Below are 9,678 nucleotides of genomic sequence, written 5' to 3'. Positions count from 1 at the left end.
CTGCATCTCCTGCCCCTCTGTGCCAGCCACCATCTCCCTCCCGGCCAGCCCTGCTGAGCGCTTTGCCTTTACCCCTTCTCTCCCTCCTCCTGCAGACCATGGCTCTGGGCATCGGCCGCATCCTGACCGTGCTGAGCATCCTACACTTCGTGCTCAGGGGAAACGAGCCGCCAGACCTGATCACGCGAGTCAACCTGCGGCGGTATGAGGAGGAGCAGGAGCAGCAGCAGCAGTTCCTGATGTGTCTGCAGCAGCAGCTGCAGAAGAAGCAGGAGCCGCGGGGGCTCCAGGAAGTTGCGCTCCTCGCTGTCTGGCAGCACGGCGGGTTTTGGCTCGCTGCCGACGCCCCGCTCATGCTGTTGGGGCTCTTGTGGCTGCGCAGAAAGAGGAGAGCGGCCGCTGGCAGCGGCAGCCAGCAAGGGAGCTCCAGCCCTGCGGAACAGAAGCCGGGGCAAAGAGGATGAAGGGCCCGGTAAGGCAGAGCGCAGGCACACGCCGCGTCCAGCCCGCTCTTCGGCTCGGCGTCCCAGAGGAGAGAGGCGACGGCGACGACCTTCTGGGCATTCTCCAAACGCTTCCCGAGAGCAGCTTCACGATGGGGCTGCACACAGCCGTGGGAGCGGGCAGCGCCTCCAAGAGGGCGCTTGGATGCATAGGACTTGAGGATCATTTTGGTAGACGTAGATAAGGTAGCTAGGAGTTGTTTCCTGCGCAAGTTAGGATTAGGCTCTTCAGCAGCAGTATCCCTTGCATGCGGTAAGGACTGCAGTCCAGCTGGCTTCCAGGCATTCGGCACAAGCAGTGTCCTTCGGCAGATTTGGATGCAAGGAGACTCGCAGCGGAGACCTCTGCAAACAGCGTGAGAGCGACCGCAAAAATGCCAATAAATTAGGACATGACCAAGAAGACGTGGACCTGTTGTCATGCCTCTCTTTTTGGCCTGCTCTTCAGGAGACCTAACCCAGCAGCAGCTGTCAGGCTAGTCCCCTTCTGACGCTGCACTGAGATTTACTGCCCGTTCTTGACAGCACGTCCACCCACTGAAAGCTCGCTAACTGCAGAGGCTACTTAAATACCTCAGATTCCCAGAGGGTTCAGCGTGTTTTACCTCTCCTTATTCCTGACGCTGGGGTTTTGAAATACTCAGGCGCAAGCAGGTTTAAATTCTCTCCTTCTGGCTTTTAGGCGTTCTTCACAATAATTATTTGCAATTGGCCAGATCTGCAGGAACTCGGGAGCAGTTGGCAGTTAATAGCAAGGCACTGCCTCAGGGAGTGAGATTTTCTTGTATGGGGTTCCTGGGAGGAAAGCTCCGGCCGGCTGCAGAGGAAAGTGGAAGCACCTCCGTCTGCTTCCCTGAGGCGGACGGCAAGCAGAGGAGAGGTAACACACAGCAGGACAGGCACAAGGCTCAGCTCTAGGTAACTTACAGTAGGTATTTGTGAGACGGCGACAAATGCCAGCACACCAATCCCACAGTTACCACCCCTGGGAACTTCCACTTAACCGAGGAAAGAGACATATCACCGAGGAAAAAAAAACCCAAACCCAAACATTTGGGAAAGGAAATGGTATTTTATTGACAAAAAATAAAAAAAGAAAAGAAAAGAAATAAAATAACTGCGTTTCACTTATACACCGTGAAAATACTGAGTTGTGTGTTATTTTCATAAGAAGAGGTCAAGACTTTCACAAGTAAACCACATTCTTTCTTACAGCGTTATTCCACGAGATGAGGCTCTGGTGGCATCTGCACTGGGCGTTTTCACTAAACAGTAGAGCAGGACTAAATGTGCCTTGGGCAAAACCCCTAAATATTGGCCTCTTCCAGGTGCTACCTCATTGAAGACACCCACTTGGTCAATATTGAATTATTTCTGCATTAGAGACAAATCTCAAGATTTCCTCCCTTGGATGTTGGGCAAATTAACGGCTATCCCTCCCCTCCATTTTCTCAGTCTGGATTTGTATTTCCCATTCGACCGGCTGAAAGCCTGTCAAAACAGCATACAGGCTGTCCCCTCCCATCTGCCAGAAAGAAAACAGTACTGAAGGGGATATATTATACAAACAATCACTAACAGCAAAGGGGCAAGATCACTGGATGCTGCTAAATTCTCCAGTGCTTCCATCCAGCATTGCGTGTCCAGCAGCAAGCCCTGCAGTTTTCTTCCCTAGCAAGGCTTATATTTGCGTATAGCACATACTAGGCACGTGAACAGGTGCTGTACTAAATACAGGCCACAGGACAGGAGTACCTGTCTACAGGTGGTATCCAACAGGGCCGTGTGTTTGAAGCTGCTGTGCTCCAAGCCAGCTGTGACAGGCTCTATCACATCACTCGGCAAGGGCTCTTCTCAAAAAACCTGATGAAAGAGAGAGCTTCAGTCTGGCAAGATTTAAAAATCTGTAGGCAAAAAAGAAATACTAATGCCACTTCAATTCCTTATTTATGTACCTATTTATGTGATTTCTTCCCTACTTAAAGGGTCCAGGAAGGAACAGAGCTAGACCTAGACCTGGACAATTCTGACACCATGCAAGTGCTTTGAAAGTGGATTTGAAGCTTTCTCCACCTGGATCTTCCTACTAAGTTCCCTAGTGAGATAACAGCTTTATTCTGTGCAGTTTTCTACTCTGCACGAGCGTCGCACAGATCATTAAGAACAGTCACACAAACTCTTTTAGTACCATAATGTTTTTGCAATACAAGGGATGGGCTGGATTGAGAACACCAAACTCTGATTATGAAGCCTGCAGCTCTTTTTGCAAGTACTCATCTGACAAAGACTTCTTTTACCACTCACAGCGCAGCTTTGCCATTAAGTTCTGCTTATCCAGCATCTCCCTGCCAGGAAAAGACGCAACCCCATGCTCCCTCATTTGTCTATCTGCACATTCCCAGCCACTCCCCAGCAGCAGCACAAGCGTTCCCCGGATGAGGTAGGGAACTAAAGGAGTCGAAAACCTCGGGGGCGGGGGGAGGGAAACCCGGGGGGGCGGTGGGGGGTGGGGCGGAATGTGGCTGCATAAATTCCCCATTGGTCCTAGCTCCTTCTCTTCACTCGTTATGGGACAGGCAAGTACCAGGGAAAGCACAAGTGATGGGAAAGGAAGGCTAGGGCAGGGCAGGGGTTTCTGGTATAGCTGCGCCCAACAGGTCAGTTCTATCACAGCAGCCAGTAATTCTCTACCTTTCTTTTCCAAAGAGCAAGAGCCAAGCCTAAATCATGTGAATAACTCACTTTCAGAGTCTCATACTCCACGGCCTACAAACGAAGTCTTGGCGAACTACATGCCTAAGCTAGGTTCCTACAACAGGGAGAATGAATATCCTACCAGCTTACGCTGCCGCCTTGAAAGCGGTGTGCTGTTCGTCACACACTTTAAAGCGCAGAGCTGTGCTAAACCAGAGCTTTAGCGCAGCACTTCGACATAAACAGCCCAACAGCTTCACAGAGAACTCATCTCCTACTTGCTCAATTACTCTTCCGAATTTTCCCAAAGGAAGAAGGTGCAGGCAACAACAGTCACTGCTACCACCACAGATAGGCTGCACCCTCAGACTGCCAGGGGAGGAAAAGCCAGGCACAGCAAAGCATGCAAAGCATGGCTGTTCCCTTCCATAGCCTCTCATCTCCACAATGCATTTATTGATCTCAATGCAATTTTTCTCGCTAACTCAGCAAAGCAGATCTTTCCTTTTAACATATCCAGAGCTCGGGAAGTCTTGAGGGAAAAAACCAGGTTTGTTCCAGTCTCTTGGCCTGTCCATTTATATGTTGCTATCCAGCACATGTAAGGTCCCCATGTCTTAATTATAGAAACAGATCCCTCATCGCATACTTTGAACCTGCCCTAGGTGTATTTGATAGTTTATTCCGGTGCAAAAGCTGAATTTCAGGCCTATGCCACAAAACTCACCTGATTTTATCATGGATAAGGGACCAAGATTTAGGGTTTTCTTTTATTAAAGAAGTGTGGTATCTACTATCCTATTGCCCCTCTCTACAATCAAGCGGACAAGCCTCAGCGCAGGAAGAGTACAACTCGTAACTGCCAACCAGAAAAATACACAAGCACTACAAAAGCCTACAGTTTCATCGGAAATGAAATCACTTGCTACTACACAGAACTGCATCGGTTTTCTGTCGTAAACGTCATTAAATTACTACATACGCCTCGAAGACAATCATTAAGAGGTGTAAACGTGTAACAGGTCTACGTAGTCAGTACAAAGCACCGCACCAAGTACATAGAAAGTCTGCTCATAAATACTTCTTTAACAATTTAGCACTAGAAAAATGGTACTTTAAAAGGCATCTTTTACGAAGTTATTCAGTTTGTCCAGGGCTGCTGGGCTTGTTCTATCCCTACTATATTACAGCCACCTGACTCTCTCTCCAAATCCTTTGACTATTCTGGAACAAAAGGCTACATGTGGCTGGGATCTGCCAGACTGATTGCTGCTGCTAATGAGCAGCCCTGATTCAAAGCTCTTCTTTTCTGTCCATAACAGTACTCCGCAGCAAGTTCCTCTAATCAATCAGCTCTGGAGCAAAGTGATCACTAGCGGCTGTAGGTCTCTAAAGTATAGCCGAAAGCTGGTAAAACGGGGTAGAGTTGAACAGACTTTTAATGAATTCAGGGTGAAAGAGCCTCTGGGGTGTCAAAGTGATCTGTCACTATCATCATTCCCCCAGTTACACCTGCAAGAACCAGGTGAGAGAGGCCTCAGGATTTAGGAGCAGTGGCAGGAGGTAGGTAGCTGTTGCATTGCTAAAGAAGAGCTCGCGGAGGGCAGCATGCAGAGCTCACACCAGCCTGCAGAAGGTGTGCAAGCAGAAACCGCTGGGCTGCCTTTGCTTGGGTTGCCACAGGCTTCTTTCTTCAAAGCCTCTGAGAAACATTGCGGGTGCCAGAAGGCTGCGGGGGGCTGACTGGGTCTCGCAGCGCTTAAAGCCCCATGGATCAGCAAGAACAATACAAAGTGGGAGACGTGTAACGGTAAAGAGCTGCAGACCTGACACCATCTGTAGGTACAGTACAGATCTCAGAAATGTGGACAGCAACACCAGGGAGTTGCTCAAAAGAAATTGAGAGCTTTAGGCAACTGTTGGTATGGGAGGTTCCACTATGGAGCTGAAAACCATCAGGGAAACAGGAGAGAGCTACAGGAGAGGAGCACTCTTATGCCTGACTGCACGGGGCCAGCTCTTCTTGCCAGACTTGCTGTAGTCACAGCTTTACCTGGGCTGCCTAGAACACATTTATCACAGGGCTGCAAGCGGCCATAAGAACGGGCAGTGCCTACCAGGACCTCAGCGCCCACAAGGACAACGTTATCAGCTCCTAGATGCTTCTACTGATGCTACAGGTGAGGGGGTACGTGCAACACCGCAGCTCTGTTGTCCAAAAGAGCACCAAGGCAATAAGCGGTTTGCAGGGGTGAGCAAAGCCCTCGGGGAGGCAGGAGCAGAACTCGCTCTGCTCTGCTCTGCCCCTACCAAAGGCTCCTTCTTCTATGCTGCAGCAGCAGCTGCAGCAGCTGTGAGGGGAGCCAGGACTGGGAGCCCAACCGTGAGACTCGGCAAGTTGCTCTCCAGGGAAAGGATCTGCTTGCTCCTTATTTGCTCTTTGCTTTTCTTCCTCAGCAGAGGCAGTAGCAATGAGACCATTACTAGATAAGCCTTGATTTGGAGAAAACTCCAGGAACAAACTCGCCAACAGAGTTTCAAGTTGACAAGCAGGTATTCTTTCTTGTGGCGCCGGGAGACACGGGGCATAGCTCCTCCTAACGTGTGTCCCCGTATGGCTATACAGGCCATCCTTATATATGAGGCTACACATGAATGACACCATTTTCCAGAAACTTTCCCACATGCATACAAAAAATGTGATGGTGGTCTTCGAGGGTCGTTCACTTCTCGCAACCATCTTCGTAACTTCTGCCCATCCTGGACACCTGCTAGTCTCAGATAATCCCCATCCCCAGGCCCGGTTTTTCTCTTCTGCTTTTCATACACTTTTTGTACTAAGGTCCTAAGGACCTGAAACGATGTCAACTACCTTGAAGCACCGCAGTTCTTTTCCATTACAAAGCCATCAAACTTACGTTACTTAGAACTGACTACATTGTGCTTTTGTGCCTCCTTGTCTCAGCCTCCATAACTCTTCTGATAAACAGCCGCCCGATTTCACATCAGGCTGGGCTGTCACAAGTCTCTGGGCGCTGGGCCGCTATGTAATTCTCCAGCACAGCTGGGAGTGGCAGGAGTGTGCGTGCTACATGCATAGGTGGGAAAGCGTGACCAAGAGCTCCTGCCCACAGGCTCCTCAAGGCTGCTGCTGTGGGTGCCATGGAGGGAGACAGGAGGCCGACTGAAGGGCACAGTGGGGCGTGGAGCTCCCTGTGCAGGCCAGGGAGGCCCTTGTGCCAGGGCGGCTGCTCTTTCTGGGGAGGCTTAGGGGCCCTGGGAGCTCTGTCCTGCCACGGGGGGGCGGTATTTCCCCGCTGCAGGGGCCGGAGAGCCACGCGTTGGGCGTGGCCGTCAGAGCGGGGTGTTGCCATGGGGCTGTGGTGCCTCTGACGTCACAGAGGGGTGCCTTAAGGCACTAGCAGCAGCGGCACTGCCCCTGCAGTATAGCTCGGGAGAGCGGTGAGTGTGGCGGGCGGGGGGAAGGCAAGGCTGGGTGAGGGCCTTGGCACAAGTGCTGGGCCATGGAGGGCTCTCAAAGGCCGGGGCGAGGGTGCAGGCACCGCATGGAGCTCCTTGGGCAGGGATAATGCTGCCTTCAGGGCTGGGTGCAGAGGGGCCGCGCCAGGGCTGGCAGCCACGAGGAGTGCACGAGTGGGCTGTGAGGACGTGCCCCCATGGGGCAGCGCTCAGCAGCCTTTCCCGTGCTGCCCGCCAGCTCCCTCGTGCCCTGTCACAGCTGTCGCTCGGCCCCTGCATCTCCTGCCCCTCTGTGCCAGCCACCATCTCCCTCCCGGCCAGCCCTGCTGAGCGCTTTGCCTTTACCCCTTCTCTCCCTCCTCCTGCAGACCATGGCTCTGGGCATCGGCCGCATCCTGACCGTGCTGAGCATCCTACACTTCGTGCTCAGGGGAAACGAGCCGCCAGACCTGATCACGCGAGTCAACCTGCGGCGGTATGAGGAGGAGCAGGAGCAGCAGCAGCAGTTCCTGATGTGTCTGCAGCAGCAGCTGCAGAAGAAGCAGGAGCCGCGGGGGCTCCAGGAAGTTGCGCTCCTCGCTGTCTGGCAGCACGGCGGGTTTTGGCTCGCTGCCGACGCCCCGCTCATGCTGTTGGGGCTCTTGTGGCTGCGCAGAAAGAGGAGAGCGGCCGCTGGCAGCGGCAGCCAGCAAGGGAGCTCCAGCCCTGCGGAACAGAAGCCGGGGCAAAGAGGATGAAGGGCCCGGTAAGGCAGAGCGCAGGCACACGCCGCGTCCAGCCCGCTCTTCGGCTCGGCGTCCCAGAGGAGAGAGGCGACGGCGACGACCTTCTGGGCATTCTCCAAACGCTTCCCGAGAGCAGCTTCACGATGGGGCTGCACACAGCCGTGGGAGCGGGCAGCGCCTCCAAGAGGGCGCTTGGATGCATAGGACTTGAGGATCATTTTGGTAGACGTAGATAAGGTAGCTAGGAGTTGTTTCCTGCGCAAGTTAGGATTAGGCTCTTCAGCAGCAGTATCCCTTGCATGCGGTAAGGACTGCAGTCCAGCTGGCTTCCAGGCATTCGGCACAAGCAGTGTCCTTCGGCAGATTTGGATGCAAGGAGACTCGCAGCGGAGACCTCTGCAAACAGCGTGAGAGCGACCGCAAAAATGCCAATAAATTAGGACATGACCAAGAAGACGTGGACCTGTTGTCATGCCTCTCTTTTTGGCCTGCTCTTCAGGAGACCTAACCCAGCAGCAGCTGTCAGGCTAGTCCCCTTCTGACGCTGCACTGAGATTTACTGCCCGTTCTTGACAGCACGTCCACCCACTGAAAGCTCGCTAACTGCAGAGGCTACTTAAATACCTCAGATTCCCAGAGGGTTCAGCGTGTTTTACCTCTCCTTATTCCTGACGCTGGGGTTTTGAAATACTCAGGCGCAAGCAGGTTTAAATTCTCTCCTTCTGGCTTTTAGGCGTTCTTCACAATAATTATTTGCAATTGGCCAGATCTGCAGGAACTCGGGAGCAGTTGGCAGTTAATAGCAAGGCACTGCCTCAGGGAGTGAGATTTTCTTGTATGGGGTTCCTGGGAGGAAAGCTCCGGCCGGCTGCAGAGGAAAGTGGAAGCACCTCCGTCTGCTTCCCTGAGGCGGACGGCAAGCAGAGGAGAGGTAACACACAGCAGGACAGGCACAAGGCTCAGCTCTAGGTAACTTACAGTAGGTATTTGTGAGACGGCGACAAATGCCAGCACACCAATCCCACAGTTACCACCCCTGGGAACTTCCACTTAACCGAGGAAAGAGACATATCACCGAGGAAAAAAAAACCCAAACCCAAACATTTGGGAAAGGAAATGGTATTTTATTGACAAAAAAATAAAAAAAGAAAAGAAAAGTAATAAAATAACTGCGTTTCACTTATACACCGTGAAAATACTGAGTTGTGTGTTATTTTCATAAGAAGAGGTCAAGACTTTCACAAGTAAACCACATTCTTTCTTACAGCGTTATTCCACGAGATGAGGCTCTGGTGGCATCTGCACTGGGCGTTTTCACTAAACAGTAGAGCAGGACTAAATGTGCCTTGGGCAAAACCCCTAAATATTGGCCTCTTCCAGGTGCTACCCCATTGAAGACACCCACTTGGTCAATATTGAATTATTTCTGCATTAGAGACAAATCTCAAGATTTCCTCCCTTGGATGTTGGGCAAATTAACGGCTATCCCTCCCCTCCATTTTCTCAGTCTGGATTTGTATTTCCCATTCGACCGGCTGAAAGCCTGTCAAAACAGCATACAGGCTGTCCCCTCCCATCTGCCAGAAAGAAAACAGTACTGAAGGGGATATATTATACAAACAATCACTAACAGCAAAGGGGCAAGATCACTGGATGCTGCTAAATTCTCCAGTGCTTCCATCCAGCATTGCGTGTCCAGCAGCAAGCCCTGCAGTTTTCTTCCCTAGCAAGGCTTATATTTGCGTATAGCACATACTAGGCACGTGAACAGGTGCTGTACTAAATACAGGCCACAGGACAGGAGTACCTGTCTACAGGTGGTATCCAACAGGGCCGTGTGTTTGAAGCTGCTGTGCTCCAAGCCAGCTGTGACAGGCTCTATCACATCACTCGGCAAGGGCTCTTCTCAAAAAACCTGATGAAAGAGAGAGCTTCAGTCTGGCAAGATTTAAAAATCTGTAGGCAAAAAAGAAATACTAATGCCACTTCAATTCCTTATTTATGTACCTATTTATGTGATTTCTTCCCTACTTAAAGGGTCCAGGAAGGAACAGAGCTAGACCTAGACCTGGACAATTCTGACACCATGCAAGTGCTTTGAAAGTGGATTTGAAGCTTTCTCCACCTGGATCTTCCTCCTAAGTTCCCTAGTGAGATAACAGCTTTATTCTGTGCAGTTTTCTACTCTGCACGAGCGTCGCACAGATCATTAAGAACAGTCACACAAACTCTTTTAGTACCATAATGTTTTTGCAATACAAGGGATGGGCTGGATT

This window comes from Lathamus discolor, chromosome 6, assembly GCF_037157495.1.
Source record: "Lathamus discolor isolate bLatDis1 chromosome 6, bLatDis1.hap1, whole genome shotgun sequence".
In the NCBI taxonomy this organism is placed as follows: Eukaryota; Metazoa; Chordata; class Aves; order Psittaciformes; family Psittacidae; genus Lathamus; species Lathamus discolor.
This window is presented reverse-complemented; position numbering follows the sequence as displayed.